Here is a 15,667-nt window from a genome sequence, read left to right as displayed (position 1 = left end):
GCTCCCAGCGCTCCGGTGAGCCCAGGGTGCCTGCAAAACTGTTCCTTCCATCTATGAACAGCCATGCTGTCAGAGTGCGCCGATACTAAAAGGCTGTTGATCATACTTGAAAATTACAAGCTTGAAAGATGGGTCAGGACACAGTATCAACCAACAAAACTGAAGCACTGTAAACAAGCTCTAGCAAAGGAAAGAGAAAGAAAATCAACACAAACGTTAGGTTGCAGAAATGGCACTCTTCAACCCTTTTTCCTTAGTTCTTCACAGATATGTTTTCCTAGAGGAGTTGATTGCCAAACAAATTTTGCTACTTGTGCTTGACAGAATCCTAAAAATGCAAAGCTTTTTCTATAGAGAAAAACCACAACGTGTATTTTCTAGCCTTGTACTGGCAAGATGACTCAGTACTAATGTACAGGTATTGGAAGGTAAAAGCAGAATCAAACTCATCTGAATTCTTTACCTTTCAGACAAGGTTTTTATGACAGTTTACCTTACTGGCACACAGGACCGCTACGAGTTCACCATTGTGCAGGAATGAATTTCACAGAGACCAGACTAAGGCCAGGGCAATTACATTCTCTCACTGGCAACCCAAGTAAAATATGAAAGGCTACTGTTACGTGCCCTCTTGGAGGGTCCCGAGGGAGGTTTTATTGCTGCCATATGCAACACTATGCCATTTAGAACTAAATAGTTAACAATTTTAAGAAAAAAATTCTAAGAGAAGTTCTAAGAGAAACAGAGACCAAGACTTACTCCCCTGTCCACATAAGCAGCATCAAGCTGCAAGGCAGTAGCAATCCTTTTCCCGCTGCTCCCTGTTGAGGTCTTGGACTCAGTCTCTATCAACAGATCAGGGGACAACATTAATACTCCAGTGGATGAGGAAAATTGCTCAGGAACCTAAATTGTGCGTCCCCAATACTGCTCCATCCACACTACGTGCAGGAAGGTAATGTGTATGCCAGGTCTCCCAAGTATGGTCCATAGAAGACACTACACACTCTGTAGTACTTAATCTTGTAATTTATACAGAAAAAAATATCTGTACAGCAGATTTCAAGATTATGGGCTCAAACTTGGCTTAATAACACATGGCAGCATATGTTATGGTTATATAAACATTATATGGGACCCCCAACTGCTAGTCAAATGGTGAATTGCAATGGTAATTGTAACAGCTACGCAGCACAGTATTACCAATTTCTTTTGCCCCCATACTTAGGAATTACTATTAGTTCTACTGTTGCATTTTTTTTATTAAAAAAGAGCAAGTTGAGCTCTCAAGTCTCCCCTGCAAAACAAGCGGCTCAAACCTTTAATCACTAATGACTTTTGCGAATTGCTATTAGCACCCTTGGCCTTTTGCTCTCCAAAATAACAACATAGCATTCCTGGAGCTAGCTTTATACCAGTGACAAACACAATGCAAACAAACCCTTCCTACCCTTGAAATGCGTGACTCCAGTGTTTGGACTCTGCATGTGTTCTTTTAAGTCCAAACTGTTATCCAGAACTCATAACAATGGGGTGATCATGACTTTCACAAGCTTTTGAGGACCTCCACTTCTCTCAGCAGAGTCAAGCAAGCCCCAGCCTAAGCTCTTTATTCCCAGTTTACAACTGCACATAATAAATAGAAATTATTTGTTCAAGCCTTTTTTCAACGTAATCAGTGAGTACCTCAGCTTTCGAATTTCCTGCTCTTCCTCTTTACTTTTTCTTTCAGACTACTCATAACCCACCCCCCTACCCCCCACCCCCCCGACTTACTTTAGGACAGATTAACACATAGCATCCTATGCCAACTCAGTAACAACCTCCTACTTACAATCCATTTCAGCCCTATCACCTGTAGCCAGGCCTAATCCACATAATATATACTACATTTTTGTCTCTTACTAACAAGATTGCAAAATGTGAAATTAAAACATTCTATATTTAAAATTAATTACTATTAACTTTACCTTCTATGGCTGTTTTAAATAACTTCTACTCAATTTCTCCTGTAACAATCACTTATAAAAGTGTCAGCTTTCTTAAGGCAGCTGTTTTAAAAAGCCTTTTGTTGAAACAAAGTAATCTAACAATGAACCCAAAGCCTTAATTTTTGATAGGAATTGCAGTATGTCAAACTCTATAAAGGCATCAGAACCAGGTCTGGATGCCAAAACACAGCATGCAAAAAAAATATATTTTTTTTAATCAGCTGCTTATCAGGTCTGTATGCAGTTGTAGGAATTGGCCCTGCATTGCTTCATACACATATGCTGAGAAACTGAAGCAGATTTGCTCCGCACTGTGCGGGTTCTCAAAATACATATTAATACAAAAAGATTTGCTGTTTGTCTCCATTCTTCTGTAAAGAAGAAAATAACATCCTTACTTTCATTTGGCATTGGAGGAACAGGAATACTAAACAGTGGAACGACACATAAAAGCTAACAGCATTTCTCATAAAGAGCAGCTTCATATAACCCGTCATTTACGTTCACCTCTAGTTCTGCAAAGCAAGACATTGCTTTATAGAACAAGGCAGTGTTGAGCAGGCACCGCTGCGATCGAGCCGACCTGCCTTGCTGTAACCCTCCAGGTCTCCCGCTCGGCTGGTGGCAGGAAGCAGGTGCACAACCAGTGACACTCGCACCATTTTAGTGGTGCTTCTGCTTTGCTCCAGTTGACTGCTATTCTGCTGCCAACCCCGCTGCACTTTGCCAAATGCAATTCAGTACCAACATACTGTACTTCTGTTCCAGCAGAGAATTCTTCCAAGCCTGACATAATTCAACATGATTAACAAAAGGATGGTTTCATAATGCTAATTAACATTGTGTAGTTAGAAGACAGACTGTAGGCCTATATCTCTAATGTCCTATGTTAAATTTGTTCTCTAGACAAAAAAGACTGGTACATTAACCATGTCTTATTTTCACATTTTTCTTTTCAGAGAAGCCTGGATGAATTGTAATGTGCACAGATAGTCTGAAACAGCAGATGATTTCACTTAGATCTCAAGTAAGACAAATTAGATGGGATCTTCAATCACTGCCTTGGGAGGTGTGGGCGATGTATTACAAGTAACAGCATTTGGAAAAATTCAGTTTTCACTCTTCAGCCACTGTACTCTTTTAATTACATGCTAAAACTTGGAAAAATAAGAACTGGAAAGGAAAAGAGCAGAAGAGAGACTTCACAGAGATAATGAGAGGGCTGCTTGCTGAAATTGGGCAACACCATATTTAATGTCTGCAATGCTGAACTAAAGAAGAAAAAAAGCAGAGTCCTCATACTGCCCAGAGTCTTCTCTTTAACAATGGAGCATTCTGTTGTAACCAGCTTTAACAAAGATGAAGGTCTAGCCACAAGTTCAGTACTTGAGTGAGAGGGTTTATTCTGTAGGGTGTGATGGAGCAACTAGTTTGAGGCTATGTAAAAGTAATAAAACACATTCTGCCTCAAATCTGTGAACTTTTAATATGCCAGGATCTATAGACAAATTAAAGACTGAGAAGGTCCCTTGAATCTTACTGCTTGGTACTCATATTCCTTTCCTGGTGCACGCTTTACTTTTACACTCTAAAAATAAAGCATAAAGAAATAAATTAGGAAAAGCTGCCAAACTCATTTTTTTGATGTCCAATTTCAGTTCTCCCTATGAAGAACGTGACTCAAAAACTGGTAGTTATTGTCCAGAGATTGTAATTTTTTTAAGCTGTTCAGACAGATTTGGTAAGTTATTCCACAACAGCATGGACAGTACCTTTGCTTTCTTGTAGATGTAAGCACTGGATTGTTACAACAAGATCCAGCATTGCTACTACTGCTTAAACATACTCAAACAGATCTCAGGTAAGCACATACTTTTCTTACAGTGGTAACCACGTTGTGAATCTTACATGTTCAAAGGTTATGCATTAGGTGGCTGTCTTAAGTTTTGCGCAAATAAAGCACAACTGAGAGTATTATTTTCCTTCAATATGATGATTGTAATACATGGGGATAAATTTAGTACTGCAAGTATACAGCTTTAATTGAAAAGTAAACTGATTCTCAGTACTGTTCTTTCAGCTCTCCTTTTCTAATCATGAAAGTGATTCCAAAAATTGCTGTGCTCGAAACACTTGGGAAAGACTGAAATCACTATCTGAAAGTTAGTTATTGGTAGTTTAGAGGTTAAAGAAACATAAATAGTGCCTTCTTTAAAAGATACACCTGTATAGTTTGTATACTGTAGTAGCAAAGAAGTACATTTACACATAAACACACACAAAAAAGGAAGAAATTAACTTTTACATTTTATATATTACATGTATATATAGTATAAGAAATTCAAAAGTATGAAATACATTAGTATATTTCAGAGATCTTCAGATGGACATCTACCTAAGACAACGCATCACACACAGAAAACTAAGTGTGACTAGAAAGAGGACTTAAAGCTCAGACGGTATGATAAAAAAAACCACAAAGAACTGTACTAGTAATGAATCCCAGGAAAAATTTAGACAGCCATCTTACCCCAGTGAAAGATGTAAACCTACTGAGCATTTAAAACATCTCTCTACAGAAACCAGTCTATCAGAACCTAGCCAGCAATGATCTACTAAAGCCCAGTGAGAGATTTAATACCTATTGTAGCTGACTCCATGTGAGATTTGCCCACAGCAACAGTTTTAGGAATGATTTTCTCGCTGCTGCCTTTGCAGTGGGTCTGCTCTACCAACACTAACACAGGGAACACGCCATTGCCACACCATTTGAAATGTTCAAAGCAAAATTTTACCCCATGGTGAAGGCAAGCAGTGATGGCTGCTTGCTGTAGCACTTCAGCTGGTACGGGTGGCTGAAGGAGGTTCTTTTTTGTGTAGTAAATGCATTCATGCAGACCTACATGTTATTTACAAAGTTTCAATACATAACTTCCAATAGAGAAAATACCATCCACCTTTTAAACAAGCATTGTAAATCTTCAATTAATGTAGTAACTTTGTGGACAGGAGCACGTGCAATTTATAGCAATTTATTTTAAAGAGGAGGAGGGGAGAGGTTCTACTACGTAATGTTATGAGAGCACAGAACTTCCAAACCCAGTTCTAAAATTATCTTCAGCTTTGACAAGTGAACAAAAACTATCCCCACTTCCACTTCCCTTTTGGCTACTTATAAAGTCTTTCTTTCTCCTTTCCTTAGACTGCTCACATGCTTAATCTGATCAAAATTCTTTAAGGATGTCAAGGGGATAAATATTGCTATGAACAGCTACTAGTTTCCATTTGCTTTTTAGAAATGGGTGCACTACACTTTGAGGCATTACATACACTGCTGGGTATTCACAGTATGCACTATTACTGAGAGACACAGAGGAAGAAGTGGAGACAAAAACATTTTTTTGATTAACAGGAGGATCCTCCATGTGGTTTGCAGGGTGTGCTCCAGGTACATTCCGTTGTTCCACAGCGTTAGTATTTCAAGCAGAAGACATTTAACTCTCTTCCAGGACTAAAGTATAAATACAGGTAACAATATTTCTACCTAGCAGTTTTCTGCATACATAAATGTAGATGATGCATAAAAAAAAAATCTTATTAAATGTTAAACACAAGTGTTTTAACACAAAACAAGGGAACACAGCAATGAGTTTTGTTTTGTCATCACCAGCTGCAGTCCCACAGCCCCGAGGAGCCTACAGTTCCTATCAGTCTGTGATCAAGTTAATAAAGAGCAAGTGCAGCTTCAAAGAAATGATGGGTACTTTATTATGTGCATTCAGAAAGAGACAGCCGTGAAACATTGCTAAATGTTAGAAAAGTTCTTATAAATATTCATGTGCAGCATTTGTACTCTAAGCATTTAATCATTTCTTTACAAAAAAAGGAATGGGGGGAAGGGGAGAAAAAGAAATTACTGTTTCCTCAGTTCCTAAGAGTTCAAGACAAACTTGTGCACAAATGCTCTATAAATTAGCACCAAACCCAGAAACAAGAGAATGTTTTCAGGTACATTTTTTTGGTTTTTAAGGTTTCATCTGAAGTCTTAAAATAGTTTGCAGGCACTAAACTAATGATTTTTTGATCATTTGAATTACTTAAAATTGAATTTTCATCATTTGAATTTCTGTGTCATTAGCTTTTGAAAAACAAGATTGGACTGTTCCTTCTGACATTTGTATGAATATGGATTTAGTTGGCTGTACTCTGCATTTTCGAAATCCCATTGTCAAAGATAAACCTAATGTCACAGCACCAGATAAAGAAGGCTGCTTTGCAATGGTGAGGCGCTGTGCTACTTGGAAACTTGATCCACCGATCCACAGCTGTTGTGAGCTAAAATAGCAAGACTGAAAATCCTGCCATCACTCCTTGAAAGCACTACATTTCTAACTATATTCTGTGGCATGCAGCCTCTCCATTAAGCATCTCTGACTTAAAGTTTATCAGTACTACTGTGCATTACAAAAAGATTACTGTAATACATGCTGACAATACAAAAGCCTGTTTACAAGTGGCTCAGGCACAAAGAGAAAAAATACTGCAAAACATCTTTGACACAGAATTATCAACAGAAGCTAAAAGATGTAGAGTAATAACATCCAAACTCCTCAGAAATCACACAAGCAGAGACAGCAGTGAGGGACCAGCTCAGACCTCCTGCATTGCTGTGATCCTGTCTCCAAGCCAGACTGAGATAACTGACTCCTCTGCCTTTGAATTTGTTTACCTGCCCTTTTGTACCAGGCACATTACTTCTTGTCTGAGAAACACATTACACTATAGCTTTGGTTATGACTATCTTTGCAGTATCTTTTTAGATACTACATTCTGGACACACCTCACCATTAAAGATGCTGTAGCTAGAGGGGGGAAAACCCCCCAACTAAATCTAAGGAGATGCTGAACATAGACCCAACTCCTTCACACATACCTTCGTTGCCACATCGACCTACTGCTGGCTGAACAGGATGGCTAAGCAACATCGCTAGTGGAAGAGGCTTATTGCTACAGTACTTCTGGTTCCCTCTGGTATCAGTGAAGTCACATTGCTGTCAGATGTACCTGACTCTGCTCTCATGTGTATTGGATAAATCTCAGTGAACTTATTCCAAGTACATACTGTGTTTAGAAATACAAAGCAAAATTAAAAGTGGTGCTGCCTTTTACTTCCTGCAGAAAAACTACCTCTTACAAATGGTTTTATTATTTTCATTATATCCCATTTGATTTGCTTTACCAGATAAGACTAGAACAATATCTAAGACATAACAGAAAAAGATTTTTCCACAAGCTGGTTTCAATTACATTAAATCTCAAGTGAGATAGGACATTTAAATAAGAAACAACAACTGCAGAGTCTGAGGTAATAACATACCAAGATACTAGGCTTTTTGAGAGTACAGTTGCAACATTACAGTGCACTCCAATCATGTTTCAAAAGGAAAGCCTTTTCTGCTGTGGTACACCACTGCAGAACAAGGTTAGCAGTTGTTACAGTCAATGTTAACATTGAAGAATTATAAAACATTATCCCTCATGCTGGAAGTCACATAGCTCTTTGTAACAGGAACCCCAAGATACATGCTTAAACTTCTGCATGAGCCAGTTGGGGATGCAGGGTCACTGGACCCACAATGTAGAGTTGAGAAAGTTTTGAAGAGCTGCTGGATTTTATTGCAAGTTGTACCTTTAAGATTTTGTCATGGTAATTGAATTCCCTTTTTAATGTGCTTGGAAAACATGTAAGCTTCAGATAGCTGAAAACCACTGAAATAAATATGCAAAATAGAGATTGTGCCCATGTGGTCTATAAGGACAGTAAAACCTGTCAAGAGTCCCAGAGTTTGTGTTTAATGTTATAACTCAGCGCACAGCTGTGCCTCCAATATTGGTGTGTACAGGACCCTACCACAAATTCCTCTGCTGTAAACCAAAACTGAAGAACAGGAACTTACGGTGGGAGGAAAGGAATTAAATTACTCCCCTCCCTTGGCTAAGTGCTAGACCAGGCTAAAGGGAGGGAGAAGGGTTGGCCTGTGGGCATGACCGGACACATGGACTGAGTGCACCCTCAGTAAAGTTCATAGATGACCCCAAGCTGGGGGGCAGGAGACTCCACAGAGGGATCTGAGCAGGCTGGACTGATGGGCCAAGGCCAGTTGTACGAGGTCCCACAAGGCTCGGTGCCCTTGGGTCACAGCCACCCCATGCAGCACTATGGGCTTGGGGAACAGTGGCTGGGAAGCTGCCTGGGAGAAAAGGGCCTGGGGGTGCTGGTTGACAGCCAGCTGAACATGAGCCAGCCGTGTGCTCAGGCGGTCACAAAGGCCAACAGCATCCTGGCTTGTACCAGAAACGGTGGGGCCAGCAGGAGCAGGGCAGCAATCGTTCCCCTGTACTTGGTGGCACTGGTGAGGCAGCACCTCAAATCCTCAGTGCAGTTTCCAGCCCCTCACTACAGGACAGACATTGAGGTGCTGGACCGTGTCCAGAGACGGGCAATGGGGCTGGGGAAGGGGCTGGAGCACGTCTGATGGGGAGCAGCTAGGGAACTGGGAGAGTTCAGCCTGGAGAAAAGGAGGCTCAGGGACGACCTCCTTGCTCTCTACAACTACCTGAGAGGAGGCTGGAGTGGGGTGGCTGCTGGTCTCCTCTCCCAGGTAACAAGCAACAGGACAAGAAGAAACGGCCTCAAGCCGTGCCAGGGGAGGTTTAGATTGGATATGAGGAGAAATTTCCTCCCTGAAAAGGTTGTCAAGCATTGGAACAGGCTGCCCAGGGACTCGGTAGAGTCACTGTCCCGGAGGTATTTAAGAGATGCGTAGGCATGGCATGTAGGGGCACAGATCAGTGGTGGACTTGCCAGTGCTAGATCAACAGTTGCACTTCATGATCTTAAAGGTCTTTTCCAAACTAAACTATTCTATAATGGGGGGAGAACAATTCATCAATTCCCTCTGCTTGCAGCTAGTTACTAGACTGTCTTAACTAACATCAAACCATGTGTAAGTGATTTACTAGTATGTGGCTAGAGCTGAAACAGTTATGTACATACAGATTTGGCTATCAATTACTTATCTGTTCAGCTGTTCTTCCATGGTCATCATAGTAAATTTTGAAGGAAATTACCTAGATCCTGAGGATTAGGAGACTTTCAGTAAATAAACAGAATCTATGATTCTAAATTCTATGCTTAGAGAATATAAATTTTCACAGCAGCAGTTCATTAAGTAAAGCATTCTTGTCTAAATAGGAAATATATTAATTCTCTATTAATAATGTAATCAAGTACACAAAAAACCTGAAAAAGTTTCAGCTCACAAAACAAAAACCATTTTCTTGTGTGTATATTCTATACTTCAGACTTACAATACAATAGTGCTCTTACGCACTGATTACCTATGCATTGCTCACATGAAGAAAGTTGAGCAATAACAGTTTTATCACCACAGTGTAAAAGCATTTTCTAAATGCAGCTTAGAGATATCTGAACAACCACTCCTGGAGATGCCTGTCTGAATAGTTCTAAACCTGAAAAGAAAATACACAGATATGAAGGTAATCTGTAAAAGACACATGCAACTATTATTACCTATGAGAATATTTAAATTGCATTTAATAAAGAAGGAATTTAACTTGCACATCTTTCTCCATCAACTATTGTTTTTGTCAACTTCCTTTAGGCCCTTATGCTTATAAGACATTTGTGAACTACAATTAGTTGAAGATGCTCACCTTCACATACCCTCACCACTTCTCTTCTACTGGCTCTGCTGTTCTCCCGACACCTCTGAACAGACTCAGCTTTCAAACTGCAGCAAATCAACCTGTAGATGGGGAGGAAGGGTCATTTTCTGTCTGGTCGGCAAGTTGGATGGGCTCATGAAGATAAGCAAGCTCCAAACATTCAGCCACAGAGGGGACAACACTGCATGGCAAGGAGCAGCAGGGTTGTAGCTGCTGTAGCACTATTACTCTCTGCACTCCAAAAACCAGTGGCCAGTAGAGATTTTGGCAGATGAGGAACAGCAAGTTTTACACCAGCACCACAGCCCAGACAGATATTATTCTGAAGCTCTTGGGCTCACATTGACTGGTTAACTGTGTTGCATCAAAACACCCCATTCTGCTCAAGTATACCTCTCAAAAGAATACTTCAGTTATTTGAAATTGCTGGAGCAATCTGTCACAAGGACTGCTGCACCAGCCACATCAGCACCATTCTTATGTCCAACGGATGCCCTCAGGCCAAATATTTTCCTTGAGAACTGTGACTCAGGTAAATCACAAAAGACATGACCTTGTTTTATGTGTTCTCAAGATACAGCCTGGTGGGGCTATGGACTGGTATTACCTATTTACAGATGCTCTTGAAAGAATCATGTTAATTGTGCCCCACCTCCCACCCCCCTTTCCGCCCCGCCCCCCCCCCCCCCCAGTTCCTGGCATACACCTTCCACATTGGGTACCACTGAAATACCAATACATAATTTCACATGCAAACTAAACAAAAGGCTATTTCTTCCCCAATAAAAGTAATAAATTGAAAATGTGCTAGTCTTGATTGTGAGTTGAAATAAAGCCTGTTAATAGAAGCTGCATAGAGCACAGCTCGTGATGACCCAAGTACTGAAGAGAAAGCAAGATGAGGAATGTTTCCTAAGCTAGGATGTCCTTAAAGTGAATGCCAGTACTGCAGCACTGGTAATTCAGCGGCATAAGCACAAAAAGGGAGACTGACTTCAACAAATTCCATGTGATATCTCACACATTTAGTGTTGTATCCCATGGCTACTGAATTACTGAATCTTCATTGACTGTTTTATGCCACATGCACTCCTAACTTGCTATCCAAGTTTCTTCTTACACAGGCTGGTGGTCTCTCATTAAGACCAAGATTTACAGAGCATAGATTTCAGATTTTCTAGAACCCACTGAGCTTCCTCAAGATCCACCTTTTCTTCTAATCAACCAAAACAACACCTGTTGGCTATGACTCCTGGTGGTTACTCCCCCCCACCTCTACCCCCTTTTTTTTTTTTTAAACTTGCAATGCATATTTCTCAGTCAGACCACTCAGGATGTTAGTAAGATCTATCTGCACAGCCTCTCTCACTATTTGCCCCCCCTCTCCCCACAATTCTTTGAGATACAAGTACTTTTATGTTACAGGAAATGAGGACAACAGAAAGCTGCAGATCCCATGAATGTAAAATTTGTCTTGAAGGCACAGAACTATTCAACACTAATTACAGCCAGCTGGAGTCTGCTCTCTTTGCAGCAATACTTAGATAATTAACCAACTACTGACTGATTCAAGATTCAAGTATGTCACTACCAATCAGAAATTCAAAGTTAATTTTTGTATCCATCACTGAAATGTAACTTAATGGATGTTATCAGCTAAAGTCTTGAAAATCAGTTACACACAGTCATACAGTTAGGCAAGGATTATTTTTCCTTTCAATGAGCTTGGTGCTATCTTTCTTTAGCTGCAGAAGAAATGTCTTTTTCATTAAAAAGGCAAACTCCCTTAATTTTCATTAATTTAATACCTGTAAAATTCTCTAAGTTTAAGCCCTGAACTTCAACACACCAAAGCCACAACACTGAAGTAATAAAACCAAAAATGTTCTGATAGGCATTATTGTAGAAATACACATTTATTTCTCACAGTATGCCATCTTTAACTTTGTGTGTTTGTGTTTCTTCCTAAGCAAGCTTTATATGGATGTTGAAACCAAACAGTACTATGCCAAAAGTCAAATATACTGATTTGACTGCCAATGCACACAGTCTGGAAATATTACAGAAAAGGATGGTGAAGATAGAGCTCAGCAAGTCTGAAATGTTTGGAAGGCAAAACTGCTAACACACCCCTTCTTCTGCTTGTAATGATATACATTTTTAAATTGTTTAGTACCTGAATTGTATTTGCAGAAAAAAAAAAAAAGAAAGAAGTCTGAAAGAGGAAGTCAGTAAGAACAAGAGAAAGTTATCTTCCCCAATTCTATTTTCAGCAGCCCTTTCCCTGAATATATGATTTTTTTTGAGAGATTCAATCCCTCCAACTGCTTATGCAGCTAGTTAGTACTGCACTGATTAGGATAGTCCTGCACACATTTTGCCACTACTTTTCACAAAGTGGTGGCTCCCGCAAATTTTATTTCTAGTTACTAATTCAAGAAACCTACTGTGAAAAGTTTGAAATATTTTAACCTGGTGAAGATGTTTGTAAAAACAGCAATACACCACAGAAGTTGTTGGTAAAGACATAGTGCAATGAGAAACATAAAACTGATCTGTAACTATTAGCTTTTGGATAAGGCTATAAAGAAGAAAACCACACATCTCAGTAGCATACTTGAAGCATTCTTAAATCTGGGTGGGGAGGCAAGAATCTAAAGAATCTGACACAGCTTCTTTTTATTTTATATTTTATTTGTCCTCACAACTTCTTATCTCATGTTGAAAAACAAACAATCCCAATTATATTTGCACACTGCCTAACACGCTCCTTCAGGAAGAAAAGCCTGATTTTTGTTAAATAACTTCGGAATCCCACCATAATGCCAATCACAGAATATCACCACAACAGTACAAGTTTAGTAAAACCTGCAGTTTTTCTCTGGAGAATACACAGAATTTTTATTACTGTAAACGGAAAGCAATAGAATAAAAAAAAAGCTTAGCAAAAAAATTGGCTAACTCATATAAAGAATGAGAAAGGAGACAGCGGAAAAAAAGCAAGCCAGGTATTTTTGGAATTATTTTGAAGTCTATCAAACCCCCTACCTACTCACCTATGAAGCATTTTTGCTTAAAATATACATATGTTAATGTTCATATTTAAGATAGTGATGACTGAGCTGTAAAAAATATAATCCAGCTTTAAAAAACAACAGAAGAAAGACTATGCATCATCAGCAATTGTTTCTGAAAGCATCTATGCAGTTATACTGAAGAGAGTTAAGGAAATTCATGTTTGAAAGGAAAATCGGCATTTTGGATAAATTGCTAAGAAACCCTTTGGAATCTGAGAAATCTCCAATATTCCTATTATTTTGTATTAAAAGGTGAGATAAGAGATGTTGATGAAGCAACCCACTGTATGAGCTGGATGCTGTGGTGTTCAGGGGGAATGACTCTGCCCAGAACCTGGAGGCAGTGGGACTACCTGCACTCCCTGCAACACTAGCAGCTTCCAGCCCGCAGATGCATACATACCTAGGTGATGCATTAAGGAAACGGCTGTGCTGTAAGAAGTGAAGACATCCTCTCTTAACACAGTGTGCAGCACTGCTATCTTAGTTCTGTTTCTCAGGTATATTTTTAGATGTGGCTGCTGTCTGTTCTCTCAATCCCTCACTCTGCTCTTGACACTGACAGGCCAGAAGTATGATATTTATATATCCATATACATCCTATATGCCATTTCCTAATGGAGAGAGTATGGAGCTAATGTAACAACTCTGATTTACAGGTTGTAGCAAAAAAATAGCACCAATACTGGAGGCTATAACTCTTGTGTATCTAGACAGCACTTAGAAGTTATCTTTTTTATGGCAACTACATACATAATCTTTTCCAGCTCAACAAGAAAGGTATTCTTATTCATAGAAAATGATTCATGCTTGCAGCAGGTTCAAGTATGTTGATTATCTTTTTCAGCCCTATAAGTTGATAGATTTCTTAATTAGCAGAATCTGAGATGTGTTCTGTGGTTGGGTGGTTGGGCTTTTTTGGTTGGGTTTTTTTGTTTGGTTTTTTTGTTTGTTTGTTTGTTTGGGTTTTTCTACAGAATGGGAATGTGTTTCTTGCCAAGACCACATCACATCATAACAGGCTACAGAACAATTTAAGGACCCAGCATGAAAAATACAATCTAATTATCACCACCTGGAAAGCCGATAAATGAAATGACAAAGTAAAATACATAAGTTTCATACGATGGAAATTAAGGGAGGGTAAATTTGTTATGAATATTGAACTAATGAAAACTGGAGACCTCACTATAAGCAAGGACTCTTACCTCCCTGTGGCTGACAATTTACTGCTCCCACAGTAAGCAATCTACTATCCCATCACAAAAAGAGCTAGAAGATCCGATACCTAGCAGAAGAGTTGTTTTGATGTAAAATACAGGAGCCTGTTCAAAATGAAAAACAGCATTGGTCTGGAGCTTTACAAATTTATGAGATTATTTTTCCATTTTGCCTGTCCTGCTTATTTGAAGTTTCCAGGGACAGCCATCACACAAGCATGAATTTAACAAACATCAGCCTCCTTTTCTCAGATGCACTGACAAAGGCAGTACGTTTTCACATACTTGTAATGGGACAGATATCATAGATAGGCAGAAGTGAAAATGGAACCTAATGCAAGCTACTGAAAAATCAGAACGGTCCTTTGGAAAGAACTGCATATAGGGACATTTAATAAATATTTTTATGCTACTGTTGCTTAGTCTGTCAATGTTTCCAGTTTGAATCACCATATTCAGTCACTTAAACCTCAGCTGAAAAAGCCTGGTTAGACCTGAAAAACTAGCAAGCTAGGTCTCAGGGGAAGAACAAAGACTTTTTTTCTTAAATCCTCCCCTCCCAACCTGAACACATCTCGAATTTAGTAAATTTAGCTACTTCTGAGAGAAAGCTAGAAATCCTGGGGTTTGATATTCTCTCTTGTTCTTATGTAACTGAAGTTAAAATGTTACCCTGTCTCTTCCCTGGTTAGTGATACAATTCTGTGATTCCTGCAATACCGGTGCAGAAGGCACCTCTTCTAGAGGAGAAGCACACAAAACTCTGTGCCTCTGCTCCCAACGCTTTTTCAAACTGCGAGTTCAAAGTAATTGATACAGCAGTTGATACAGCAGTTGAAGTTTGGCAAACTGTTCAGGAATGTACAAAGGGAATGCAGTATAGAAATGTAAAATCCTTAAAAGAACATTTTAATGGTTATCTTAAAAATACATTTAGGCCAATAGCCCCTCCCCATCTTCTGCAGTTACCTAGCTTTATCTACAGTATGCAATCACACCAGACCACTTCAGTGCCACTATTTTATGTTCCTTCCTTGTTCCATGTGCTAAGCCAAAGAGAAGAAACAAAGGCTGGTGGTGTTCCTGGAAAAAAATGGGTTCTGCAGGAATTAGTGGGCAGTTTCCTTTCATGCGATATGTAGGCTTGCATTCTATAAGATGAGTTAACTTACGGAAACACATTCATAATGTAAAGTCTTTTCAATGGAAAGTGTCCCTAAATACATGTGTGTGGGTACTGCATGTGGGAGAAGAAGTTGATAATAGTTTCAGAAAAAATCTCTCCCAATGGTAAAGTACTGTGTGGCTGGAGAACTAGGCTGGCTGTTGAACAGAGGTGTGTTCAGCTGCCTACAACCTTCCATTGTTACTGAGAAGGTGGCGACTTCCTCTGCATTGATACTTTCCCCTTATTTTGCTCTTCCTTCCTGATGATAAACACACTTTTTATTATTATAACCAATTCAACAATACTTTTAGAATTTTATCACTCATTTAGATTTCACTCTGAGTCAAGCGGAAAAAATGTGTTCTCAAGCTGAGAGAAAACCCTCCCATTTAAATCCCTGAGCCAAGAGCACCGCCCATGCAACATCCTCCAGCTGTTCTCAGAGACAGAAAGAATCTGTTC

The 15,667-nt window shown here is 39.4% G+C and overlaps 1 protein-coding gene across 5 annotated transcripts in view; it reads right to left on the bottom strand.

The window, feature by feature from the left end:
- PEAK1 (pseudopodium enriched atypical kinase 1) overlaps positions 1-15,667 on the bottom strand; it is a 119,970-nt gene that overhangs the window by 49,608 nt on the left and 54,695 nt on the right. For 4 of the 5 annotated variants that reach the window (XM_056345556.1, XM_056345552.1, XM_056345551.1 and 1 more), the window contains exon 3: positions 9,729-9,820. The exons of the other annotated variant lie outside the window; for it this stretch is intronic. The gene's annotated coding sequence lies outside the window, so the exon portion shown is untranslated. The remainder of the gene's footprint in view (positions 1-9,728; positions 9,821-15,667) is intronic. 5 annotated transcript variants of the gene reach the window in all.

Source organism: Falco biarmicus, chromosome 7 (genome assembly GCF_023638135.1).
Source record: "Falco biarmicus isolate bFalBia1 chromosome 7, bFalBia1.pri, whole genome shotgun sequence".
Taxonomy (NCBI): domain Eukaryota; kingdom Metazoa; phylum Chordata; class Aves; order Falconiformes; family Falconidae; genus Falco; species Falco biarmicus.
Note: the sequence above shows the minus strand (reverse complement) of the source record. Positions and strands in the feature narration are given on the sequence as shown.